This window comes from Diceros bicornis, chromosome 4 (assembly GCF_020826845.1).
Source record: "Diceros bicornis minor isolate mBicDic1 chromosome 4, mDicBic1.mat.cur, whole genome shotgun sequence".
Lineage (NCBI taxonomy): Eukaryota > Metazoa > Chordata > Mammalia > Perissodactyla > Rhinocerotidae > Diceros > Diceros bicornis.
Window position 1 is genome coordinate 38,296,692 of NC_080743.1, and position 15,992 is coordinate 38,312,683.

The 15,992-nt window shown below is 35.3% G+C and overlaps 1 long non-coding RNA gene across 1 annotated transcript in view; it reads left to right on the plus strand.

The window, feature by feature from the left end:
* The window catches only part of LOC131404221 (uncharacterized), a 162,050-nt gene extending 148,322 nt beyond the window's left edge, over positions 1-13,728 (plus strand). Inside the window, exon 3 of the long non-coding RNA XR_009219756.1 lies at positions 13,480-13,728. This is a non-coding gene — a long non-coding RNA (uncharacterized LOC131404221). The remainder of the gene's footprint in view (positions 1-13,479) is intronic.
* Positions 13,729-15,992: the final 2,264 nt, after the last annotated feature.

A 15,992-nucleotide genomic window follows, 5' to 3' on the forward strand; every position in this document is an offset into this window, starting at 1 on the left:
CCTGTCATCTATTCATTCCACATCCATTTTGTCACAGGCATATTTAATCATTTATTTCAAGCCTTAATCATTTAAAGTTTTGGAATTGATTGAAAATAGAGGTCAGGGTAGAGAGAAGATATTTCTTTACCTGTAGGATGCTAATATATTTGACTGAATGCATGAAGAATTGCACAGACTTTGAGTTGCATTTGAAGAAGAGGATAATATAGTGTTCCTTTGCTTAAATATGCTGCAAATCCAGTACATTCACCTTAGAATGTTTTATATTAATTCACTAAGGAAGAACATGTGCATCTTGTTTGGGTGTGTGGGGAACATGTGGGGGAGGGAATTAAGAATTGCCAACAAAAAGTTCAGTGAAGGCAGAATGGACCCGGTTTTAGATTCCTGAGCCACTTTTGCCTGTTTTTCGGAGTAAGGAAACTCTGTACAGTGTATGCCTGTTCCTTCCACAGTCATAGAACCATTTAGGGCTCAGTATTGCAGATGCAAACCTATTTTTTTACACTCCTCTAGAGCAGCTTCTCTGGTATGGATTTGCTCAGTGATCCCCTAAAATACAGAGCTTGTTGAAAATGAGATTTATTGATAACTTATACTTCCCCTTAATTTCCATGCATGGAATGAGAGTGAGCTCTGAGTCAAGTTTACAGCATAAAATTGCACTAAAACTCTGATTGCATAAAAGCTTAATAGTCATGTTTTACTTCTATTGTTTAATTGGCTGTAAACTGTTGATGATAATCTTTTAAATGATTCCTATCAAGCTTATAAACTTAGGCCACATTATGCATTCAGTTTTTAACAGTGTATTCCTACCATATCTTATTGACAATCTTGGTGAAACAAATTATACCAATTATCTTCTGAAGTTTAAATTTTGCTTGGGACTTTATTTTTTCTTGAATTATAAATTTAAAAAGTTGATTTTACTTTCCCAAGTCATAATATTCCTTTATTTTGCCCATGAGTTGGCCTGCCAGCCTTGCACCCTGTATGCCTTCTCTCCTCTCTCCCAATTTTCCACTATTTCCTATTTATATTGTTTAATAAAACATAGTGAATAAGAACACAGGTTCTGGAGACAGACTTCCCAAGTTCAAATAACAAATGTATTGATCACTAGCTATATGGCCCTCGTAAAACCTTTTGTGCCTCAGTTTACTCATGTAAAAATGAGAGTGAAAACATTACTGAGTTTATCCATTTGTTATGATGATTTAAGGAGATAATGTATGTATGAAGCTTAGCACAGTACCTGATATGTAAATGGACTCAATAGGTACTAGTTATTATTGTTGTTGAAATTGTTGTTGATAGTGTTATATATTTTACATAATTTCAAAGAATTTGTCTTAAATTTTTCTATTTACTATTTTTTTATAAATCATATGTATTTACATAGATTTTAACATTCAAATAAACAGAACATTTAACCTGAGTCTTATTTTTTTAGTGTTTTTTTCCTAGCATCGTGACCAAATATCTTTTATTAAGTAGACATGTTTTGGTATGCTTGTTTTTATGTAATGTGCACAGATAAGTGGCAAGCTGTACTTCCCAAAAGTTTAAAGAATTATACCAATGTAGGTATCTATACATGAGTACAGTCTAATGATTTACGGCCATAAAATTGTTGCATTTTAAAATATTAGGCTGTGGCAAGAGGACAAGAATAGTTCATTTATCTCAGTAATTCTCACCTTTTAGATTTTAAGAAGTAATTTCAAAGGAAAAATAAAAATCGTGAATCCCCTACTTGATAGTAATTTCACTTTTAGTGTTTGTTTTGTGATCAAGAAAATATGTGATTATTGAAAGCTACTATAAATTCACTAACTCTTTTAACAGAATTTGTAAGTTATTTCAAGACAGCAGTATTTAAACACGTATAACAAGGCTATGTGTGGGGCATACATGTATTCAGGCTAAAATGTTTGGTGAACCAAACCTTGTAACTGCCCAATAGTTTCAGGTTACTGATTTTACCTCCAGGAGTACCATGTCCAAAGAAACAGAGAACTCCCTTTACTTACAATATCTTCTTAGTCCCTTTTTCCAAAACTTAACTATTCTCTTATCATGGGTAACTCAAGCAGAAACAATAACAAAAACAAACAAACAGAAAAAGTAAAAATCAAGTAACAAATAGCATTTAAATTTTGCCTTACATTCAAATAGTTGTTTTAGGGGGCAGAAAACACTTTTCTTTCATTTTGTATTTTTTAAAAAATTTGCCTATTTCAATAGAGTGCTCAAACTTTCACTCCTTAAATCAAACAAAACACACAACCACTTTGAAGAGTCAATGATTTGCATTAGTGTGATCACCAATAAATTTAAATATAAATATGTGCTTTATTTTTGCAAAATAGAGAGAGAGCCCTTTAGCAGTCAGCAAAATAATCAGACCTAGTGTAAGACTCTCTCAGGTTAATAAAAAAAATATGTTAAATATTAATCATAATTTTTTATACACCACAATTATTTATTGAGGACTTCTCTTGACTGATGCTGTTTAGCCAGAAGTTACACAGATAAGTTGAATTACTAACTCCTTAACAGGTATTTGGTATGGCGACATTAATATCAGACAAAGGAGACTTTAAGGTAAGGAGTATATTGAGAGAGAGAGGAAAGTTTCGTAATAATAAAAAACGTCAACTCAAGAGGAAGATATACAATATTTATTTTGTATGCCTCTAATAACAAAGCTTCAAAATATATAATTCAAAATAAACGAACTAAAAGGAAAAAATAGGCAAATATTATAATTGCCAACTTATAACACATCTTGGTACAAGTAACATACAATTAACTACATAATTAATTAAGATATAAATAACATTGCCCTGAACAATATCAGAATACATGATCTTTTTAACTATACACAGACTATATTTAATCACTTTTTAACTGTAGATAGACCATATGCTGGGCAATAAAGCAAACCTCAATAAACTTCAAAATAACAAAATCCTACAGATAACATCTTGAGCACAGAAGAAATAAAACCAAATTAAATGACACAACAAATTTAACAAAATATAATTTTAAAGTCCTCAAAAGTCTGAAACTTAAGCCCTTCAAAATAACTCCTGAGTCAAACAAGAATCCACAGTGGACACAAAAACAGCCTCCGTGTAGGAACTCCATCTTCCCTATGGAAAAGAACATGTGGAGCGACCCTGAGTCTACGTGTGAAGGAAGGAGGCCCAGCTGAGCCCAGCTTTCCAGCTGTCCTTGTCAGAGGATTGGGCAATTGAGTGAAGTCTTTTTGAACTCTCCACACGAGCCCAGCCATAAGGTGAAAATAATGAGAGACTCTAGTCAGTCGATGGCATGTTGAATAGAAAAGTTTCCAACCAAATTCGGTTTGAATTCCTGACTCACAAAACCATAATATATAATGTAATGTTGTTTTCAGCCACTGAGACAGCCTACCGGATTTGCTGAAACTGCTAGAACTGTCATCTAGAAAAATAGAATTTTATTATGAGACTGAAACCCAAGTTCAACCATTATTTGCAAGGTGCTTCAGCATGAGAGAAGTTTGGAGAAAGAACTGTTCCATCTCCTGCTGATGCCAAGAGACTTTGGAAACTGTGGAGAGTCACAGTGTACGTGCAGTTTCACACGCCTGGGGTTGGGAGAACAAAAGTGGGAGCAGGAGGTGGTCTCTGGGGCTAATGTCCAGTTAGGCCTGGTGTTTCATGTGGGTCTCAGCCTTTCAGTAGTAGTGCTGTCAGCTAGGAATGCATGAGGCACTCTCCTTGGCCAGTACTATTTGTGGGAGCCCCTCAGAAATTTCCCTGACTGGAGCTAATATTATGGCTGGACTGTTCTTTGTGGCTCTTATTATGCTTGTAAGACATAAATCAGCATGAAAGAACTTTGAAAAACCAAGTTTATTATGCACAAGTCCCGGAGAGTACACGGCATGCCTGGGACCACACAGCGAGGTCACAGGTAGAGAGAGAATGTGTGTACCGGAGGTTCTGCCTTTATCGGGGTCGAGGGTGGGGGCCTAGAGTTTTGTGGGTTCACTCTGTATTGGCAAATTTAAGACATAAGATCAGGAATTAGGGTGTGGGATCACTCAAGTGGTCAGTTTTCTAGGTTATCCAGGGCTTTCTTAAAGGAGAACTTCATGGGCAGGGGCAGCCTGGTTCTTTGTCTAGTTGTTTAGCTAGTAGCTGTGTCACACAGCTGGCAATTTGTTTATTCAAGATCTGCCTCTTTGAAACGGATGCCTTGGCAAGCAAAACCTTAATGTCAGGCACTTACATTACAACCAAAAAAGCTTATTGTCAGGCACTTATACTACACCTGGGTTTTAGTTGAGTAAGTAGGAAGTCACTGGGCATGAGGAATTTTCCAGAAGCCTTCACATTTTCATCAGACATCTGAAGAACTCCTACTCATTCTTCAGTTGCTGAATCTAAATTCTCTGGAAAGGAGGAAGAGCATATGTATTTCTCTTGTCCAACATGCAGGGGCTAAGATGTGCCTGAGCAAAAGTTGGCCTGTCTGAATAGTGAGTGTCACTGTCTTGGTCATGAAGTCACAGATGTGAAGGCTTGAGCATCCAGAGAAAAGATGCTGGACAGGAGTGACTTAGTGGACTCCAAAGAGGTAGATGCTGATATTCAAGGCCGGCAGGAATGGTATATATTTAAAAGAAAATAGATGGTGATGTTAAGGACTAGAAGCGCTGCCCCCCCCACCACTACCATCACCACCAGAATTCCACAGATGCTATTTAACCCTCCAGAGCTCAGATCAAATCCACAAAGAACCCTGAAACTCAATGTAAAAAATCCCATATATAACTGAAAACAATTAGATTGGCTGACTTTCCCTTCACCTGAATTATGCTACATTTCCACCTCTAGGTTAAGTAAGAACTAAAGTCAGAACTTAAATTCAGTTATAGAAAAATAAAGTGTACTGAAGTTTTTTGGATCTGTTTTTTTAAAGGTTTTCCTTGTTATTGTACTTTCAGTAAATTTATGATTCATTAGTATGCTTTAATGTAAGATTTAGTAAATATGCTATTTTTCCAAGTTTTATTTGACCACAGTTTAGCTGTTAACTATTTTCAGAGTCCAATATTAAAGGCCAAATTCAAAATTTACCAACTACCTAAGGATTTAGTGGATTTAGTTAATTTTCATAATTTTAAATGTTATAATCAAAACATTTTTGTCAGCTGTTTTTTGAGATGTGAATATAAATTGATCTTTTATATTCATTTTCATGCACAAAGGCTGTTCTTAATCATCTTTCCCCCAATCCTGCTGTCACAGAGATAGAAAACAACATAAAACATTTTCAGTCTCCACAGGTCACTTAAAATTATAAAATGACCTGGAGGTAAAACAGACTACGTCCTATTACTAAACCCCAGGAGTCACTAATGTTTCTTTCAGCATAACAAAATAATAGAATTTACTTTTCTTGCTTATAATACAATAAAATTCACTTATCTGACTTATTAAGAACTTTGTCTCATTTATATTTTTATTTTCTTTGTTTCATGAGTATGAAAATGAATTCCAAAGGATAGTAACTAGCCTAGAAATAGTGTTTTCAAACCATATATAACGTTCCTTTAATAGGAAGCCAGAGCAAAGTAGAAGACAAGGATTGACCCCAGAAAGGCCATGTCTTTCTATTCTCCTTACTCTCTCTATGCTCCGCCTATCCCCCTCTCCCTAATTGTTATGAATCATAAAACTGCCTTCACATTTCCCACTATGGTAGGCTCTGACTCAAGAACATCCCATTGTTCTGATCTTTCCCTTTTCTCAATTTATTTTATTTAACATGTCTTCTGGATTTGCTCAGAAACAGATCATTATTCCTAAGATATCAAGGGATGATTAAAAACAAAATACTGCCTTTCTTGATGATGTTTGCAATTCAGGTGTTATTTTAAAAAGGGTGACCCACAAAAAGAGTTTCACATGAACCTGTGGTAAATACTTCAAGATAAACTTTATAAATATAGACCTGCTCTTTGATTTTGGTTCAATTGTCAATTAAAGGATCAAAAAGTACTAATGTGGAATACCAGCAAAGAATAGTAAAAAAATTATAGCTGGTATTTTTTACTATGAAGTCATTTGTTGCAGATTTTTTTCTGTCCCAATGAATTTACCTACCAAATATCCTCAAACTTAGATTTACCACTTTTTTAAACATTCAGGGAACAATCTTGAAATCTTATCATGTTAAACTATATACTTTTAAGAAGAAATCTCACAGGTTGTGTATATATCCGAAGTGCTAGAATTAAGTAAAATTTTAAAGTTTAAAAAGTCCTACTTTAACATTAAACATTTGTGTTTTAAAATAATATTTGTCAGTATTTACCAGTTGCCTGAGAAAGGCAGACCTCTGAAATTTAATTTACTCATGTCCTGCTTTTTTCACGGGCTTTATTTTTTGAGCTACCCAGGCTTAGATAGATAATGCTGTATTTAAAGAAAAAAATCACTAACTGTGATAAATGCTTGTAAAATTCCTATATTTTCTATGGCACAGCTAAAAGATAAAAAATAAATAAATTAGGGATAAATAGGAAAGCTGATGTAATACCCTATTATTACAAGAAAAAGATACAAAACCCAGTAATGAAAAGGTAATTGTAGGAAAAAAAAATATGATTTGCTCTTTAGATAAAGTAGTACTATTTTAATATTTAAAAGTTATCTCAAACTTAATGTGTCTGAAAAGACATTTGATCTCCCTCTTACACTCCCACCTCACATCTGTTCCTTCTCCAGTTGTCTCTATCTTGGAAAATGACACTAATTTTCGCATTGTCATTCAAGCCCAAATCCTTTAAGCTGTTCTTGAATACTTTCAATCACGCTGCCTATTCTGTTCTTCAGCAAGTCCTGTTGGCTCCATCTTCAAAATATTTCCTGAACCTGCTCATTTCTCATCACCTCCAGTGCTTCTGTCCTTATCCAAACTACCCCCATTTTTCCCAGACTATGCAACGCAATGTCTTCCTAATAATTCTCACTGTTTCTATTCTTTTCCACCTACAAACATGTTTCTACATAGCAGCCAGACTGACCATTTATAAACGTGAATCAGACCACACACTCCCTCGTTCAGGTCCTGCTGTGTCTTCTTGTCCTCTCAGAGTAAAAGCCAAATTTTACCTCCCCTAAATGCCTCTGCAGGGCCTGACTCATGCCCACCCCTCCAATCTCGTCTTCCATAAATTTCTGGTTTACCCACTTCATTTGGTCCCACCTGTTTTCTTGCTAATCTTTCAATAGGCTAACCTACGTCTGACTTCAGATTTTGCAATTTATCTCTTCTTTTCTTGGGATTATCTTCTCCCAATTCTCCATGAATGAAGCTCATTCCCTTATTTTATTTAGAGTTCTATTCATAGTATCATCTATGGAGAGAGGATTTCCTTGATCGTCCCATGTAAAGTTCTCTAGTCCTTGCCCTGCTTTGTTTCCTACAAATAACTTATCAACCTAGCATTATATTTTTCAATATTTGTTGATTTGCTTATTATTTACTCTCTCAACTAGGACATAAACTCCATGAAGGATTTTGGCCAGTGGATCCTTCTTTGTTTCCTCAGAAACAATGCATTACACAGAGTAGATGCTCACTAAATATTTATTGAGTAACTACACTGATGAATAAACTGTAGTAGGCATTCCCTCTCAAATGCATCACGAAGTCTCCAGGCCAACAGTCTTTAATTTCAGTACCACATAGCAAAACTTCCTTGGATGACAGTAAAGAAATTTATTATATAACAAACTGCGGGTCTCATCTTTAATTTCAGGAGTAGGGCTAGCATGTTAATATTCATTTAAAAAAACATATTTTGTATCTTATCATTTCAGTAAAAAATAATGATCAGTAAGAGAATGGTTAATATTAAGTTAGCTGAGAGGATGGATAACGTGACTGTAGAGATGACAATGCTGGGTATAATATTAATAAATTAGTTTCATTATCTGGTAAATATAAAATCTAAGGATGTAAATATGACAAGTTCTGCAGTACACATCTAGCAAGATTAGTATCAGCAGGCAAAGAAGACTCAACTTGTCACCAGAGGTACTTGAAAGAGATAAATTTAAGTGTTCCTTAATAACTAGCATATAAGAATTAGTTTCACACAATTTTAATTTTAGAAATGTAAACTAACATATTAGATCAGTGGTTCTAAACTGGGGGTGATTTTGCCCACAAGGAGACACCAGTAAAGTCTGCACACATTTTTGATTCTTGCACATTAAAATGGGGAGGATGCCACTTGGGGGAGGTTGTCACTGGTATCTAATGGGTAGAAGCTAAGAACGCTGCTCAACATCCCAAAATGTACTGGGCGGCCTCCATAATAAATTATCTGGCCCAAAATGTTGATAGTGCCAAGGATGAGAAACTGTGTCACATAAACGGGACTATAATTTTGAGTCTTTCTTTACGTTAGAACACAAAAAAATTTTGACACTCCTTTAAAACTTCATGTTTACTACTCTATGTTGATGATCTCTAAGCTGCAAGCACCCAGTGCCCTCTCATAACTTTCTTCTCTGACTCATACAAACTCAAAGTAACTGCTCCTCCAGCTTACTTTCTGCTACTCTTGTCGAAAATATGATAACTCATCAATTATTTAGTTCTGGAGACACCGGGAGCCCAAGTTGACCATTTTTCTTTCTACAATGTTATTTGATTATTTCATTACTGACATGGACACTTTTTTCACAGAAGTGTTCATTATCTTTTTACCAAAACAGCATATGGGCTAAAATGACTATTGGGAACTGCTTAAGTAAATACTGACTCAAATTTTTCAACTAAATTGAGTAAACTGAGCCATGTTTATTGTAGAATTATTTATTTTAACTTTTCATGAAATAAAGAAATATTTTCTGTTCTAGTATGTTTAATATTTTTCTGTTATTGGAAAAAAAGAAGCTTTGCTGTTGAGAAACTCATTTCTTAAATTCAGCATTATCAGTAAACATGTTGACTTAATCTGGCATAAATAGGGAATGGCATCTTTACAGGTAGAATTAATTCTAGCTAATTCCATGATTTCATGCTATCTTAGATGTACATTTGAATTAAGAATAAAATGTCTTGTGATTTCATATCATTTAATGTGTTACATGGTATATTTAAGTACATTAAATATATATTAGGTTTCACCTAGTGAACAAAATAACAGATTTTTTTTCAGACGGACCTAGATTAAATGCATGCTCAATCATGTATTTGTGTGACTGGACACAAGTTATTTAGCTACTAGGAGCCCTAATTTCTTAATCAGATGCTATCTTATGGAGTATTATAAAGAAAAATAAGATGATCAATGTAAAATGTCTCACAGGGTCCTTGACATTCCGATGGTACATAATACATAGGAATAGATATTATGATTAATAAGGAAAAATTTTAGTTTTTGATGAAGCTGAAAGGTTCATAGTTCTTTAGAACATTTGATCGGAACCTTTGTACCATGTTGTGGTCTTTATACAGAGGCAAATATCCTAAGAAAGTCATTCACTTAATAAATATTATTGAGCATCTTATATGTGGTATATATATGAGAACAAAAGTAGAAAAAACCTCATCCTTCTATAGATGCAGGAAAACAATAAGCAGATTATAAAAACACAATTCAGTACATAAGTGAATTAGTGTATCAGATGGTAAAAAATTAAGGAAGGTTGGGATTACTTGCAGGTTCATTTTTAGGTTTATATCAATCTCAACTTACTTTCTATGTATAATGCGAGGTAGGGGTCAAGGTTCATTTTTTTAGTCCATATGGATATTGAGTTATTCAGGTTGTTTTTTTTTTCTCCCCACGCACTTCACTTTCCTTATTGAATTGTTTTCATTTTTATAAAAAAAAAATAAATAACATGGGTTCTCATAAATGTGGATCTATTTCTGGCCTCTCTATTCTGTTTATTGATCTGTTTGTTTTTCTTTATGCCAGTATCACACAGGAATGATGTTTAAATATCAAAACACTTAAATTTCAAGTATGTGTGAGATGTGTTACATTTGCCGTATGGTTCACCCAATTTTATTTAGGTTTAAAAAATCTGAGATCTAAGATATCAAAAGGACAAGCATTATTCTGATAACTCAGTGTATTACTGAGAGTATGAATATGGTAAATTTCTCAGGCCTCTTTAAGATAAACAAATTTCACACAAATGCTATTCTTGAATAAACATTAAGTGAATGAAAGGCTGATTGATGATACTTGAAATAGACAACTTTTTTTTGTCATGGGCCATTTGTAGCCATCAAATAAAAATTAAAAAAAAAAAATGGAGAAAAAGGATTCTAGAATATTAGCCCCAATAGAAGATTTTAAATGAGAAGAAAAATCTCTATCACAGCCACTTGCACAAAATAGGAACACATTTAATAATATATATGCAGAATGAATTGATGCATGCATAAATAAGTGAATGTTCTTGAAATATAGATTGCTTTGACTATAATCTACAATATTATGAATGACATAACAGGCTACTTTCAGATAATGACAAAGGCTGAGCATCCTGAGATACTATGACAATTTTAAGAAATTTCAAATTTTGAAATGACATATGGATATATACTATTTCTCTGTGTTTATCTTTATCTCACTTCTCACAACTGTATGAAGCAGTATATATTCAAATCTTCAAAATTTCTTTCCATCTCTTTTAAGGTGTCCTACATAAAAACAAATAAAATCTGTCTTATACTGACTTATTTTTCCCAATTCACTTTCTCAGTTGTTTCACATACAAAAAATGCAAAGATTTTCCATAAATCTTTGGGTGAGTTGGCTAATTCCAAGGTACTTATGTGTTCACAGTATGATAAACTTATAATATATTTCTCTTTGTGAAGTTTGGATTTAGTTCAGACCTTGGAATATGAAATTACAATAAAACAAATCTCACCATCTGGAGGTTTGTGAGTCATAATATTTTTTACCTTTATTGTCATTGCACCTCTTCACAAATTTATAAGTACATGAGAATAAACATACACTATTCTCAGCTGAGTTTGTCAGTATAATACACATTTATGACAAGTAAATTGCCAAGAAAACATTTACAATGAATATGATTTTGATGATAAGCTGTACCTTTAAAATAGAAATAAAATTTCCAGAACATCTAATTTTTGTGTTACGGACTTAGGAAGAGACTTTTCTCACTTGAAGAATTAAGTGTGTTGACAATTGGAGGGCAACAAAAACCTACAAGCTACAATTGATTGTGCTGTTGTAGGGATCAACCCTATGGAGAGTCTAGCTTTTCTTCCCTAGTTGCTAATAAACTTCCTTAGTAGCTAAAAAGCTGACTTACCATACAGATGATGCCTCATAAACATAAGTCTATACAACATCCTTGGGCAATCATGTTTAGATACTTCAGGCTTTCAGGCTAATAAGAAAGTTAAATGCAAGATCTGTCAAGCTTGAAATCAGTGAAATTTTGAAACATAAATGTTGACAATTATTTTAAGAGTCTGTAAATATGAGACAAAAGCTTACCATTTGAAATTTTCTAATTGGCTCAAAGTCATTTTCCTAACATTTTTGGTTAAGAGCTGAGGGGAGATGAAGTTGGCATGAGTGGAGTCTACCTCAGGAAGAATCATCCTTCTGAATTTGAACTAAGGGCTTACTGAAACAGTTTAAACTCTGTGGAAGACAACATGTTTACTCACTTCCTTTATTTCCCCCAGTCGTAACCAGGAGTCATGGTGGTTTTTCAGTTGGTCTGTAATTAAATTTTGTTCAAGTGAGCCATCTGAGAATATGCTAAAGGAAGTTTAGGACTTTCCAAATTGAGATAACAAAAAAGAAGGGCATACTACGGCACATGCGTACTCCCGTAGCATCAAGACTTTGTCTTTCTGAGTACTGCCCACACCTGAACTCTGGAAATCAAGAAATAGAGAGCATGTTAGATATCCCTTTGTTAATTTCTGAGGAAAGCTATTCATACATCCATTCATTCAAAAAATAATTGTTGAGGACTATCTAATAAGTTCTTAGAACTGTGCAAGTTGCTGGTAAAATATAATAAGAAAGCATACCCACCCTCAAGGAGATCACCAACTCATATAGATTCCAAATTAGTAAATGATATTTGCAACATGATGTTATAGGGACTATAACAAAGATAATGCAAGTACAATGAACACAATGAAGAAAATCTGATCAATCCTACCTGAGAGTGAGTTGGTGGGAGCACGGAAAATTTCACAAAGAAGATAAAATTTGAGCAGAATTTTGAAGAAACAAAAGGATTTTGCAAGATGTAATATAAAGAGAAGAAAATTTGAGAATGAGGAAACGCACACGGGTACCTCTTTGACTGACGATAAAAACATAAGTTAAAAAGTGAACATGGCCTTTTGATGTAATGTTTCTATAGTGGGCATTCATATGCAGCCTAATTTGAAATATAGTATCACTTAAATGTAGATGTTGGCGCTATTGGAACATTTTCACTACCTTTACCTGAAGCCTATTAAATATTAAGCAAACAAAAATATAATCATATAATTTGCAACATTTTCCTGATGATTTCTGTGTGATTCCTTACAAAAGAATTTTCTTTATGCACAGGTCTTAATAGTCTGATCACGTACCTCAAGAACAGAGAATCACATTTCTAACATGTCATTGAAAGCAATTGTGGGGTAGTTTCAGACTATAATCTTCTGAAATATTGTAGAATTTCTTTGCATTAACCTGTGCACATTTGAGCTAATACATTTTGTTACTGGAATTTCACAGATCAAATTCACGCAGTACTTTATATTCTCTCTCCCTCAGATATACTAATCTAACAAATGACTGGTTTGTTTTCAATCATAACACATATATGTAACTGAGTTGTTTTCAATTTTGGGGGAAAAATTATGTAGTTTCTTAAAGCATAGTATTAAGCCTCTCAACTACATGATTAACAGGTAAATTTGTCTTTTTCCTCCAACCCCCAGACTCTTCCCTGGTATGTCTAAGATTCTGGGCGTGGGAGTGGGTGTCAGTATCCAAATGTGTTGCGTTGATGGTGGTGGACAATGAAACTGGATGTGTTATCCTCCATAACAGATCCTTGGGTGCCATTGCATGTTCAAAAGATGGAGGTCTGGGATCACTGTTGAAGCATAAATGTCTAAAGGGAGTCCTCTTTATCTTGCTCACTTTAAACTATTAATGCTTTCAGAAAATCTACAAGTTTTCAGCAATGCATCTGGGCAGATCCTCCTACTTGCACTGCTTCCACTATCAACGCAATAGTACCTTTGGTCTTTCACACCTGTTGTATTCTTGGTTTTCCTAAAAAAGGAATGGAAAAGTTACATTTGTGAATGAAGGATTAAGATATTTAATACCGATAATCTAGCAAAGGATCCTTTAGCTATTTTTTTTTTTAATTTCCCTAGAAAGCCTACTCAAGAATGACGATATTGATGGAGAACTCTTCATATGTGAGCAGAGAGCAACACGTGGAAGGCTTCACTTTTGGTGACGCAGGCTGAGAGTAGAAAGGCTGGCCTCAGCCATGCCTCTGATAGACAAATAAAGAGAAATTTAGGGGTGTCAACATCCATTCTTGAAACTGTAGATTTCCCTGGGCAGATAATTTAATTTCTCAAGTTTTTTAAATATAAAAATAAATAAGTCATAATCGTTTGCACTATAGGAGCCTGTAATTGAGTTGAATGTGTGGAAGGACACAGAGTAAAATTAGTATAAGCATATGGCAGGGGGCAGAAATGGGTGATTAGTAGAGAAAAGTAAGTAGCAAGCAAGCAAGGAAAAAGACCCCAAATTTGTACATGGGCATTATGTTTTGGAAGCACTGCTTCAAATTCTGTCTCGGAAACATGACATAGTAGATGTTATGTGCTCCCAAGATCCCTGTTCCTGGACCAGTGCACCTTGCCCAGCTGTTGACTACTGGCTCATAATCTCCCGTCTCTGCCAGAGCATTGCCCTAATCTGGACTGGAACTGCCTCTCCAAGGAGTTTATACCACAGCAAGATCACAATGACAGATGAACACTGGGATACCAAGACAGCCTCCCACCCCTCTTGCCTCATGGTGGAACCCTCACTCTCCTCCTAAGAGCATTTATTTAATACATCGCTTTTAAAATAATGACCATCTAAGGCTCTGCTTTTTGGAATCCTGACCTAAGATGATGCCAAAAATTACTCTTGAAAGCAGACTATAAGGATGGGGTTCTGAAGGTGAGTCACTTGCTAGCAGGATGGCAATAAAAACCCCCGTAAGGTAGGTAAAATATCAATAAGGCTGGGATATTGTCACAGTGGCTGCTCAGACTTTCATCAGTTAACTAGAACAGGCTGTTTATGGAAGGGGATTCTCTAGCTGATGCAATATTTCTAATGTTTCAGAGGTATAATGTAAATAGTAATTATAAGGACTGTGGAATTTGAAATTTGTTACTAAATGCCACTGATATATTGAAGAGAGAAAACTAGAGACTCACATCTGTGATCAGCCTCTTGGGCAGGTCGGAAAGCTTCCTGGGCAGCTCTTTTAGAGACTCTAATTGCCTAAAGCCAGAGGACAGACAGAGCCGAAGACCAGGCACAGGACCAACCTCTAAGACTGGGAGATCAGTAATGAGTATGTAATTTATAAAACAGAGCCTGAATAAGAAAGAAATGGGATCGTGAGACTTCAGATGGGGGTATCTAGGTTGATCCGCCTGAGAACTAGGAACCCTCAGATTCACCTCTTAGCCTTAACACTAGCCCACTCAACTTCCCCCTACCCAGAGGCCTCAAATAAGGCAGACGCCTTACAAAATAATGCTTGCCCTCCTCGGGAACTGCCCCCACCTACCCACCTTGCCATGCATAATTAGAGAATAATGTGAAACGTTGTCAAGTAAAACCATTTTTCTAGTTAGAGAAACATTTGGGTAAAAATAATCATTTGAGTAAATGGCATTTATGTTTAAAATGTAAAAATCACTATGGGAAAGCTGACCCTTATTTATTAAACTTAGTATGAACCATGTTAATCAGGCCAACACTGAGCAAAACCTGACTGTGAAAAAGCTTGTCCTTCTAAGGGAGGAGATGGATTATATGCCAAAGGAGCTACAAGACCTGGCTAACATGTATCAGCAGGAAAAAGGAAAATACACCCAAGAGCACATTCTGAGAGTACAGGACCAAAGAGGACAGACTATAAGTTGAACAATGGAGTTGTTTGATATGAGAACATTCTCTCATGATACAAAATTTAACACCCTGGCAAGAGGCTTGGAAAGTATTCTTAATATACAGTTTGGTTGGTTCTTATAATCTTGGAAAATTAAATGGCCCACCCTAAATGAAGTAAAGCTAGAAATCTGTGAGGGACCAGAGTAAAGGACAAAATTCTCAAAGAATTGGGCACACTAGACTGGATCCACCATAAAAAATTGGAAATCCTCATGATGACTATTTCCCAAGGTGAAAAGAAATGTACTCATGAGGAGGACACCAGGATCTCTGAGAACGTAATCGTGGTTGTCCTTTCTCCACAGTGCTGATGGCAGGAGCTGCCATTACAGACACATGCTGCCTTGTATCAGTGGGGCGCTAGGAACCCAGCATAGCAAAGCCCAGGTGGCAGCACTTCAGCGCCAGAAGTGAAGTGGATGCAATTACCAAAATGGGCAGCGAGGTCAGAACAGCAGCCGGGGACACCTGGCTCCCCATGATCTAGGGACACGCTAGCAGAACATGATGTTTGCAGGTCAAAATAGATAGGCAGCCAGCAAAAGTACTGTCATATATATATATATATATATATATATATAGCAATGAAAAAGCAGAATACTGAAATCAGCTGCCCAACGAAGAGTCAAAATCCTTCACCCAGTTTCTAGAATTGAGCCTGTGCTCAGATAGAGAACTATTTGACTAAAGGAGA